This window comes from Talpa europaea (genome assembly GCF_964194135.1).
Source record: "Talpa europaea genome assembly, chromosome: 9".
Taxonomy (NCBI): Eukaryota; Metazoa; Chordata; class Mammalia; order Eulipotyphla; family Talpidae; genus Talpa; species Talpa europaea.
Genome location: NC_140076.1, coordinates 57,358,382 through 57,370,527, shown reverse-complemented (window position 1 = coordinate 57,370,527; position 12,146 = coordinate 57,358,382). Strand labels below are relative to the sequence as shown.

The window sequence follows — 12,146 nt, the reverse complement described above, 5'->3', positions numbered from 1 at the left end:
GAAGACTGCAATGAACACAACCAAACACACATTGTGTTTTAATCAAAGCAATGGAAAAATCCCATCAGCTTTCTCTTGCATCACTTCTCACTTAACCTGTTGGAACATCTTACATCTATGAACTATCTCAAAGATGCCAAGGCCCTCCAGGCCTAGGCAAGCCTTCTAGAACTCTTGCCAGACTCAGCTTCAGGGTTTTCTGTTGACAGGAAGCAGGACTTAGTAAGAGTCTGCATGTAGAAATGCAACAGTGGCTCCATCCTACAACCAACCCTTAGATTTGCAACATCCCATAGGATTGATTGAGGTCAAAGTCGGGTAAGTATAAAACCTGAGTTTTTATAAAACCAGTAATGGGAAAACAGGAAGATCAGGGAAGGTGCTGAAATCCTCACCACGGCCAGCAATTGCACAATCTATCACTCCCTGAAGCACTTTTTTCCACCTGTTATAACACTGAAACTTGAGTGATTCAAATTACTTGGGAATTCATCAATCCCAGAACTTTCCTTTCTTAGAAGCTCTTCCAGAGTTTCTGTCAGAAATTCCTTTTCTGTTTAAGGGAGCAGAAAACTCCAAGGAATTTCAGGGCTGGTAACACAATACATAATAAGGCAGAGCCAAGCTTCCCTATAATTAATCAGAAACATAGCCCAGAGGCTGAAGTTTAGAAAAATTCTAAATACACGAGGTCATGTGAAGGTACGGGGCCACAGTGTAGTCAATGCTATGAGGAAAACACTTCAGGGCCCAGGTTTGGTCCCAGGGGTTATTCCCAGGCATGGTTCCTCTTGGGTGCAGGAGAGAGAAGAGAGATTAAAAAGAGTTGTTTGAATCAGCAAAGGAACACTGTGACCAGGAAATGTTTGAGGACTGGTAAGACGAAGGGTAAAACTCAACTGCTCTAGATGGAGAGGCAAGGCTTTGCCTCCCTGCTTGCACCCTCTTTCCTTCCTTTCTCATTATGTGCCAGGAAAGAACCTGATAAAACAATTGGCCCAAATCTGGAGCATCCCTGGTGGCCTAGGGGTTAAATCTCAGAGCTATTACCACTTTGGCCTGAGTTCGATCTGTGGCCAGGGAGCCAGTCCACACGGCACAGCAGACCTGTCTCGCCTGCTGCTCCCCTCAGCAGCATATTTCAGTCAAGCTGCCTGTTCTGCTGCCCACTCTGTCTCTGGTGAATCCTCCCCCCAAACCCCACATCTCTGGCCTACACCTCAGTTCATCTATGCAATCAATCAATATAAAAAAAACCAAACCAAACAACTGGCCCAACTCTAAGACACTGCTGGGTGGTGCTGATGACTGGGTAAGGCCTCTGTTCAGAGGCCACACATATGGCTTCCCTTTCTCTGGCCTTCTTGCCCTATAATACACAGGCCTTAACCTTAGCAGGTTCTCTGTTCTCTTTTTGACTAAGCATATGGGTCGCTGCTTTGAGTTACTATACCAGTAGCCTGTCTGCGGGGTGAAGGGTCCCAGACATAGACATGAGCCTGGGAAGAGGCAGGAGCCCCTGACTAGGCAGGGGCTGAGCCTTGTAGTGTACTATCATCTAGCACGTAAGGTCACGTACTCTGATTCCCACCTGATCTCCACCTATACAGCTTCCTTAGGAGTCTTGAGAGAGGAGGAATGTGGGAAATCCTGGGCTCTCCAATAACCCTCTTGCCCCCACCAGTATTTCTAGAGTAGGATGCAGCTGAAGATGTGTGCTTGGTTTAACTTCCCAGTCTTTTATGCAAACTTGATGTTAGCTTGGTCATTTATAAGCTTCTATCACTGAAACTAATTTGTTCTAGATGTTATTGCAGAGAGTCCTTAACTGCTAGATAGAAACAAATTATTTACACTTTATTTTCATGTACAAGTGACAGTAGCAGCAATAACATAGCATTCACTAAATATACTTTGAATCAGACTAGGTTCTAGAAATTTTTTGTTCCTGAAACACTGTATGTCCCTATCCATTCCTTAAACACAAATTTATTTTATTTATGCAACAATATAAACAGCGCTCAACATGTAGGTTTTTTTCTCCCTGTTCAAGATCATTTTAATTTGGAATATCTACTATTGACAGGTGTTGAGCTATTCCAATCAGGTTACCTCTCACATTTACCTTTTTTTAAATAGCAGAAATTCCTCTGCATAGTAGCTCCAGAAATAACTAACCCACACTTAGTACTTACCTAATATTGGTCTCTTAAAAGTCCCAAACATCTTACTATATGTCTGCTCAGTACAAGTCTTTCTGCTGCTATGCAAATGACTCCCCATCTCCTCTTTATGCCCATGTTACAAATGAAGAAAAAAAAAACAGATGGCAGGATATGCCTTCCATATGAGGAGAGGTACGATACAGAGATAGGTTGAGGTAGTTTCTGGGTCCCCTCCACCTGTTTCCCAGGCCTCTTTCATCTTCTGTCTTCCTTCCAGGGCACGTGGGGACTCCTTTGATGGAAGGCAAGATGGCTGCCATCCTTCAGTTATCACAGTACTGTACCTTTAGAATGGACAGCATCAGCACTGTGATAACTGAGCCAGGGCAGCCTGTCAGTCACTGTATCCGCCAACAGCATCCTTTCTTGGTGGCTGTATTACTCCCTCCGAAGGCTCCCCATGAAGTGAAGGACTAAATGATCCCCTCTTCTGGTTCTAGATATGGGGAAGCAGCAGAAAAAGTAGGTCAGACCCCAGGAAATGGAGAAATATTAAAAGGCCCAGTAGAATTATATTAGAATGAGAGGTGAACACATGATTAATACCTATTAATGAAGACGAGCAAGCTTTTGCTGACAATACATGGAGCATGCAATAAGCTTTCTTGTTCTGCTTCAGTGTGTCCCTTTTGTGCAGGCGTTCCCTGGCTCCATCTCCCTGACCTCAGTCATTCTCACCGTATTTACTGAGAAACTACTATGTTCCAAGATCTCTTCTAGATATTCAGGAAATGAAAAATTGTAAGACAGGTCCCTGTCCTCAAAACACTCATAATCAAACAAGGCAATAACACTTTACACTTGTGCAACATTTGATGCTTTCCTATGTGCTTTCTCATTTGGTGTTCGTAAGAACCTAAGGGGTTGTCAATGAATCGTTCATTAATTCATCAAAAAGGATTCTGGCAGTAAGTTCAGTATCCTTATCCCATTCCACAAATAGAATATAAAAACCTCTCCTAAGAGAGGTTAGGTGGTTTACCTGACCATACCACTATGTCATGGTGAACCTAGTCCTCAGTCCTTATCTAGTAACGACTGACTCCTGTGTTTTTCCCCACCACCCCAACATAGCACTTCAACTTCATGAGTCGAGTGTTAAGTTTACACAACCAAAAAAAATTTCTGAAAACATTTATTTTCTGCTTAATATTTTTAGTTTTCTCAGAATCTTAGATCATGAAACAGAAACTAGTAGGGGTTTTATGATTTAAGAAGAAATGCACATTAGCCAAAAAATGATGTTCACTGTTCGTGCTCTGAGTGCTAAGAATGTACTCATATTGAAGACAATGAAGATGATTATGTACTTAGTACAGCTGTGGGGTGATTTTCCCTACAGTTAATGTCAATTCTACCGTTATGTAGTGCAATAATTGTTAACAACCTTTGGGATGCCTTTCAAAAAAAATTGAGAGACACACATCATTTGTTTTGAAATTATCTGTACCTTTGAGATGTACTGTGTAATCTCAGGGATGAGTCTTACTTTTAATAAAGAGTACAAAAAGATGCCGAAATTAGAATTCAGACTTCAAAATATCAACTTATTAAAACCATGATTCACTCGTTTTGGTCCCCCCCCTCCATCAGTCATAAGGTCTTAAGTTATTTCATTATGAGTGGAACCTGACAGATATTGGAAAAATAATTACGTTTTCAATTAAGCATTTGCTCAGTTGCAAAGACTCGTCACATGCAAATTAGGTAGCACTGTACTTGAATAAGTCAGATAGATGAATCAATTCTTTAAATCAGAAGTCAGTGGGCCTCCCCTGGTGGCGCAGCGGTTGAGCGCTGGGTTGCGAAGCTGCCCGCAGCCTCTGTAATGCCAGTTCGATCCCCGGCCACCGGCGAGGGTCCCACAAAAAAAAAAAAAAAAAGAAATCAGAAAGTAGGAGGACACAATAAGTCTAAATCCACTATTAATTCTATGCACTGTGAAACTGACCTTATCTTCTGAAAATTAATATCCAATGAAATAACCCACCTACAAACAAATTAAAACAGCATTCTCTAACGTGCAAAAATATCTAAATGTTAAGAGGTCACTGTCTAGGTCTTAGCCAGCTGATGTAATACAGAGTTGAAACACGAGAGGGCAATGAAGATTTAAAAAAAAATTGGATCCCATAACCTAAGGTTCCTGGAAATAGTTGCAGTTTCACCCAAATTATAAACATCTGTTACATGAACAAATATATTATGATTATTGGAGAATAAAATTTTAGATAGCTGATCCATCAAAAAGGACAGAAGATTACCACCTAACATTTCCTGGCCACAAGTCCTGTCAGCTGTGGAAAAGATGAATACTTTGAAATATTGCTGGGTGGATAACTATGGGAACAAATAAATAGCTCTGATATTACTTAGTAGTTATTAGCTTTGGAAAATATGAATACTGCAGGGTGGATAACTACGGGAACAAATAAATAACTCTGATATTACTTAGTAGTTATTAGACTGTTCCTCACTAAGATCGAGTACCAGTGCAACCGAATGGCTAAATATGTAGTCTACAAGGATGAACTTACTGTTTGTAGTGTGCTACAAAACTAAAATTCACTCTATTAGTCATGACCAAAAACCATACAACTAAACATTTTGGTACAATAAGAATATTTCCTTATTTTCCTCTCATTTCATTTTTTTTCTACCTAAATGAAAGGGGTGGGGGAAACCCAAGTGACCAAGTCATAATAAAAAGCAAACTGTCATTCTGTGAATACATATTATCTCTCAGAATAATTCTAAAGTTTTAAGGAATTGCATTTCATAAATCCTAATAAGCAAATGCTTCAAAATTGTTTCCTCTTGGAAATTACTCTTTCAAAATGTACATTTTGATTTAAAAAAAATCAACCATATCAGACACATTTAATAGAGATTTCTTTTAAAAATCAAACTTCAAAACAAGTAACTACAGGAGTTCATGCATTGTAAGAAAGTATACTCATAGGAAGAGGGAGAAAGAAAATTATGATGTAAAATGCTTTATTCTACCAGAGAGCAAACTGAATAGAAATACTAAAAACAATTTCTTCATGCTACATGCACCAATCATTACCATCTAGAAATTCAAGTAATTCTGGCAAACCGTATACTAAAAAACTTGCTCTCACACTATGTAGAGTACAAACACAAGCACACACACACAAAAAAGTTATGTCCCTCTTACCTATGGCCTGAAAATGCAAATACGATGATTTCGAACCTTTAAATATCAAATTACATATTGAACAATTGTAGGTACTGTGAAGAAACTTGCTGGCAATACAAAGCATTTGAAAATATTTTAAAACTAAAATACTTCAAACAAGTTGTTTAATTTAAATCTGACAGTCTTTTATTAAAGAAGGGTTTTTTTTTTTCAACTTGAAAAGCATGATCCAACTCAATGACATTGCAAAACATGCAAACTGGACCAAATTGCAATGTTATAAAAACTGCACTGTCGAGAAAAGATGCTCAAATGCCAACTACTGCTTTGTCGGAGGTACACAGAAGCTGTATTTGCATTTTATTGCAAAGATTTGCTATATTCTGTGTTTGATAACTTGTTCTAAATCTGAGTAACAGATTCCTTTCTGTTTTTGTGGGTTTTTTTTTTTTTTTTTTAAGGAGAAAAGAATTAGCTAAAATGGCAAGGAAAACCCAAGGACCACAATCCAGTGTAGTCAGCCCTGATGCTGGCACAGAAGCATCAACTGGGAATAAATGAAGGCTCATTGTGTTTTACTACTTCAGCACTGTCTTCTGAACAGTCCCATGTTGCAGTTTTAGCAGGTCTATAGAAGGAAAAGTCTATCAGAGTTGGTATGCATCTAATGACACTCAGAAACAGCACAGAGCTTTCTCACTCATGCTGAACTGGGGTTTCAGCCCAAAGCTTCCAGGAGACTAAAAATTTACAAACAATTGGATTGGCCCATTTACTATTTAATAGAATATTCTAGCATGTGGTCTGTCCTTCCTACACAAGTAATCCACTTACATTATTTCTTTTTTAAAAAAAGATTTATTCATTTACGCTATAAGAGCGAGGGTGTAGGCCAGAGGTGGGGGGTGGGGAGGATTCACCAGAGACAGATTGGGGAGCAGAACAGGCATATCTACTGAAATACACTGCTGAGGGGAGCAGTGGGCAAGGCAGGAGAGATCTGCTGCACCATGTGGGTCACCTCTCTGGCCGGCTGGGGAATCAACCTGAACTGTGCTGGCTGGAACTCATGCGGCAGTGGCGGGTGAAAGCTTGATAGTGCTATCTTTAACCCCTGAGCACCAGGGAGGCTCCAGCTTCCATTATTTCTAGCCCAACTATTCCACAGTTATTTTCTTTTCTGATTTTTCTCTAGATTCTACTCCCCCCCACTCATATTTTAGATATCATAATCTGCTCACAAGTCAGTTTTATTCTGATTTCACCTCTCTATTTTACTCTTTTAAAATAACTATTCAAAAATATACCACCTGACTTCAAAATGATTCACCCTAGCTAACCATCTCTAAAAACCTGACTGTCTCCTATTAATCTATGATTTCCTTTTAACTGCAGCACTGCCATTTAAAACTGCTGGGTCTTAGACTCTCAAGTTCTCTTAATGGACAGCTAACGAGGGCAATACTAAAGACTTGCACTAACCTCTGATTCCAGAGCCTGGGGCTGTTCCAGAAAAAACAATTATATTCCTCTTTTCTAGAGTCCACCATGCTCAGCTTCTAGTCCTACACCTGTCAAGTGAATACATTTCTACTAGTAGCATACACCACAGTGGCAGCACACTCATTCAGAGCACTATTCTTACACTGATTTAATTTGATGCTGTTTACATACTATTTCCTCAAATCAACAATACCATCCCTAAAGTCACAGTCTGTTTTCTGCATGTCCCTTCACAATGCTAATCTGGGTCCTCTCTACACAGTACAAGTTCATCAGATATTGGATTAAATGATGAGCCTCTTCAACTCTCAGGAATTCTCTAAACAGGTTATCAACTAAAGTACATGTTCAATCACAGCCTCTGTCTGCATGGTCTTATGCAAGGCACTTGACAGTTTGTGATCTAGAAAATGAGGGGGGGAACTAAATGGCCCTGATGTTGCCTTCAGTGCACTACTTTCTCATTAGATAAAACCAGATCCCAGGGGCTCCCTTGGTGGTGCAGGCGGTTGAGTGCAGCGATGTGATGCTATCCACAGCCTCTGCGATGCCGGTTCAATCCCCGCCGGCCTCAGAGCAACCCACATGGCAAGCAGACCTCTCCTGTCTTGCCCGCTGCTCCCCTCAGCAGTGTATTTCATCAGTCTGCCTGTTCTGTTCCCCGCTCTGTCTCTGGTGAATCCTCTCACCCTCCCACACATCTGGCCTGTACCCTGGTTCTTGTATAAATAAATAAATAAATATTAAAAAAAAAAATCCCAAAGACAGCACTATTTCTATCCAGTATTATGCTTTTTTTAAAAGGAAAGAAGTCAGCAACCTTGTGGGGTCCAATTACCACCAGTGGAACTATAGTACCAGGGCAGAAAGTAAAGGGAGAGAAGGAAAATTAATGACCGCAAGTGGTTAAGTGAGACCGGTAAGATGCTGCCAGGTGCCACAACAGTTACTGTGCCACACGCTATTCTCTGACATATCCCGGTATGCCTAGAAACCGTGGACAAAAGCAGCTATAGCTAAGTGGGTGGGTACCTAAATTTTCCCGTGACACTCCTCTAGTATTCAGTATATTTGTATTGACCTTTCCTGATCAGGGCATGCCTCCTGCATGGAAACTGTAAAGAAGTCACTAAAAGGGCTCACATTCTGTAACAGTAATTCTTGGGATTCCCAAATATCCACATGGAAAATAGCAGAGGAATGCAAATGGCTGACGCACATGAAATAACTGCATTGTATGTAGTCAACTCTTTTGAAATTAATCCATGGACACAAAGGAACAGATTAGGGGCCAGCACTGTCCAACCAAAGTAAAATGCAAGTCACACATGTAGTTTAAAATGTGCTAGTAGCCACATTTTAAAAACATTTCAAAACAGACAGGTGAAATTAACTTTAGTTGCCTATTTCATTTAGTTCAATGTATTATCATTTGAACATGGAAGCCATATAAAATTTGGGTATTTTACTTTCCTTTTTTGTACTAAGTCTCTGAAATCCAGGCTGTGTTTTAAACTGAAAACTATATTTTACACTGATAACAATTTCAATTTGAGCACTAAATTTTCCTCAGAAATACTTATCTATGTTTAGATTTCATAAAATTTACAGTTCAAAAAGTAGGTCCATATGCCCCATTTTCCAAATATTGAAGTTTTCCAATAACCCAATCTAGCATCAACATTAAAAGTTAAGTAACTATAAATTCAGCTCTTTATCACTCTAGTCAGATTTCAGGTGCTTAATACCACATATGGCTAGTAGCTACCAAGTTAATGTGGGTCAGACAATTCTGTCACTGGATTCTTTAAACCTGAGCAAGATTAAAAGACGTGTTATCCCATCAATCAGCAAGTCCTTCTACAGCACCTGAGAGGTGCTGAAATTATGCCAATAATTTTCTGCCACACCCATAATCCTTGGGTGTCAATATTCCAGGGCTGACCATTTATTAAGCAGCCTTCCCAAGGCTTAAACAACATTAGTTCAGAGAGACAGGCACAACTCAATTCAGGGGGAGGATGGAGAAATGGAGATTCAAAGATATGAAGTTAATTTCTGAGGTAAGGGTTGGAAATCCTGACACAGTTACTCCTTACCCAGGATATTAGTCACCCTGCAAGTAACAGTCATTGCTTATAATAAGCCTCTCAACATCCATACTCACAGCAGCTATCACTGCATCCTCAGGTTCTTGGCCTTCCTCAAGGCTCCCTCCTAACTTCCTCCACAACCTTCTCATTCTCTAGCTAACTCTCTAGTGCACATTCCAGGAGCCCCTCTTTAATTCATTGAAAAGTGCTTGTTCTGTTGACATGCAGAAACATATGAATAATTCAATAAATGACTCTTGAAACATCCTATTAATCATTCATTGGTCTAGGTACCCAAGTTATCTGAGGAAAGCTTTTCTGAAAATACATGTAAAGTCTCCCCCAACCATTCCCCCAAAGGAACCAATTACAAATACTCCAGCTTTCTATCCCCAGGTCAAAGTTCAGCGTTCCTACTGTGGAAGATTTAAAAGTTGATCTTCTAAAGGAGCTGGATTCCTAAGGTAGTTCTATTTTCAGCCTTCTTCCTGTTCTGAAGCTAAAGTTGGAAGGGCTTAGGTGGTGATGTCATGGAAGGGAGACTACTGGCAAATTTTACAGAAGGGTCTTCTCCAGCGGCTCCGGGAAGGCTCATATGGGGGCAGACTAGGGGGGAATGTTCACTTCTCATATCCCCTGCCTCCCTCTTCAGTTCCAGTTATCTGTTAGCCAGCAAGAAAACAAGTTCCAATAAGCATGCAAACATATTTACATATTTTCCTTCTAAAACATCTCAAAAATGAACAGTCTGGGGAGAAGGAAAATGTCTCACTCTGAAGAAGAGGGGAGACAATCTCTCTCCACCCTTCACTCTCACGTCCCCAAATAGCTATCATAGGAATAGCGGCCAAGAGGCTGGGAAGGACAGAGAGCAAGAGGAAAGGGATTATTAAATCTAGAGGTTTGAAGTGGGAAAGGCTGCTGGGGAGATTCGGGTCAGAAAGGAGACCCTTAGGTCTCTTCCCTTGCAAGGATTCCTCCTCCCTTTTGGAATGGTTAGTTCTGGGGCTGGGTGTGCCTTCTGCTTGGGAAGCTTGTTTGGCTCTGGAAAACTAAGAGGGGCCAGGGTGGGGCCTAGGGAAAAAGAGTCACAGAAAGGCTGCTTGGTTCTGATTCTGGGTTAAGTAAGGCAAAGAAAGAAGGGGGCTGTAGGGGGGTGAGTGGCTGACTCCATTCGAAGACCCAGTGGAGAAAAAAAAAACACACTGGGGCAAAGGCGAGTTCACCTCTCTCTCGTTCTGGCTGCTTGGTTGGTGGGGTAGGGTTGGTAGGAAAGAGAAAATTCCAACACATCTGTAGACCACAACTTGCCCGGGAGGGGTCTGGTTGTGTGCTCTGCTGTACAATCGGCAGGTGAAAGCAGCACTTTTTGCTCAATTCTTGGATGGGGGTTAGCTAAGAAATCTGGGGAATTGAGGGGTCTCTGGTTTCCCTGCTGACCTCCCTTTAAAGCAGGAAAAAGCACAGGTAGGATCCTTCCCCAAGAAGGTGGCAACAGGCACGCAGGTAGCTGAGCGAAGGCAAAGATTCCTTGGCCCAGGAAGGCAGGGAGAAGTCCTGGGGTCAGCTCCGGCCAGAAGCAGGCAGTCTCGGCCAAGTCCCCTCCCCCTTTTCGCAAACCGTCCTAGCCCGGCATAAATTACAGCAACGCACCCCCCCCCACCCCAATAACGTTTCCAATAAAAGCAGCAGCCTTTCATGCCTATATTTAAAAATAAAACCCTGCAAGCTCTGGATGCTGGAAATAAACAGGTGAGCCCGGAGAGAAGCGGGAAAAAAAAATTGGGGATGGGAGAAAGAACGTGCAGAGAAATCGAGGTTTCCCCGCCCTCCCAGCACACCCCCGCCCTTCCAAGCCCGGGAGATTCTGCGTGGCAGGTTGCAAGCTAAAAATGTCTCTTGGACAGACCCCCTTCTCTCCTCCCCGCGCCCATTCCCCCTCCTACCCCGGGGGTCGGCGTCCCGGCCGGGTGGCAGCGCCGGGTCCCAGAGCGTCGCGCGGGGCTCGCCCTCACCCCGGACCGCCGCCGCCGCGGGGACTCGGGTCTTCCTCTCTCCTCCCGCCCTCCTCCGCCGCCTCCTCGCAGACTCCTCCCGCCGGGTCCTTCATGTAAACAACATCCAGGCTCTATTTACAGTCGCCGCCGGACGGCGAGGGACCCACGCCAGCACCCTGGAAGAAGGCGGGGGTGGGGGAAAAGCGAGTGCGCAACATTTACACACACACACCCCGCCCCGCCCCTCCGCGCCGCTCCCCCTCAGGGGGCCGCAGCCGGGCGCCGGGGGGCTCCGCGCGCGCGTCCGACCTGCGCGGCTCCTGACACCTCAGCGGGGGCCCAAGGGGAGCGGCGGAAACGCTCCCGGGCGAGGAATCCCCCCACCCCGCAGGGAACCCCACACACCCCAACAACAACAAACCCAGACCAGCAGCACCCGCCGAGTCCGAGCGCGAGTGCGGGGCCCCCCGCCGCCCCCGCCCCCAACCCTGAGGTGCCTACCCTGAGGCGGCGAGCTCCGTGAGGCGCCCCGAGCGGCCGGAGACGGGCGGCCAGTGCCGGGCAGCGGCGCGCCCTCGGCCCCCACCGCCGCCGCGGCCCGGCCCGCCCTCGGCCCGCCCCCCGCGCGGGCGCCGAGCGGGCCGAACCCCGCGGCGGCGGGTGCGTGAGAGCGCGCGCCGCGGCCGGCCTCGCCGGAACGGCCCCCTCCGTCCGGCCCCACGGCCTCCCGCGCCCCCGCGGGCCCCGGCGCGCCGCGAGACGGTGCCAAGAGCGCAACGGCCAGCGCTGGCGGCGGCGCCCGGGCGCGCACTCGGACGCAGACACTCGGCGGCTCCGAGTCCCGCGCGGCCGCACGCCCCCCGCAGGCGCCCGGCCCCGCGCGCGTCTCGCCGCCCCCGCGCCGGGCCCGCCGCCCCCACACCCACCTGCGCCCCCGGGGGGTCCCGGGCCCCCCCGTTCCTTTGTTCTTCCCGCTATTTGCATGAGGATTATCTAATGACGCAGCAAGGCTCGCCACAACGTGACCGTCGCCATTTTTCTGTTTTTATTCTATCTCTGCCATGTGATAGATGGGCGGGGGGGGGGGGATGGAAAAGGGAGAGAAAGACAGGATTAAAAAAAAAAAAAACAAAAAACTTCCGGGTCTCATGACCGGGAAGGGAGA

General features: G+C 44.8%; 1 pseudogene across 1 annotated transcript in view; it reads right to left on the bottom strand.

The window, feature by feature from the left end:
- LOC311176705 (putative ribosome biogenesis protein RLP24) overlaps positions 1-11,094 on the bottom strand; it is a 37,164-nt pseudogene extending 26,070 nt beyond the window's left edge. Inside the window, exon 1 of the transcript in view lies at positions 11,000-11,094. The product of the transcript in view is annotated as a putative ribosome biogenesis protein RLP24 (transcript). The remainder of the gene's footprint in view (positions 1-10,999) is intronic.
- Between the last annotated feature and the right edge of the window lie 1,052 nt (positions 11,095-12,146).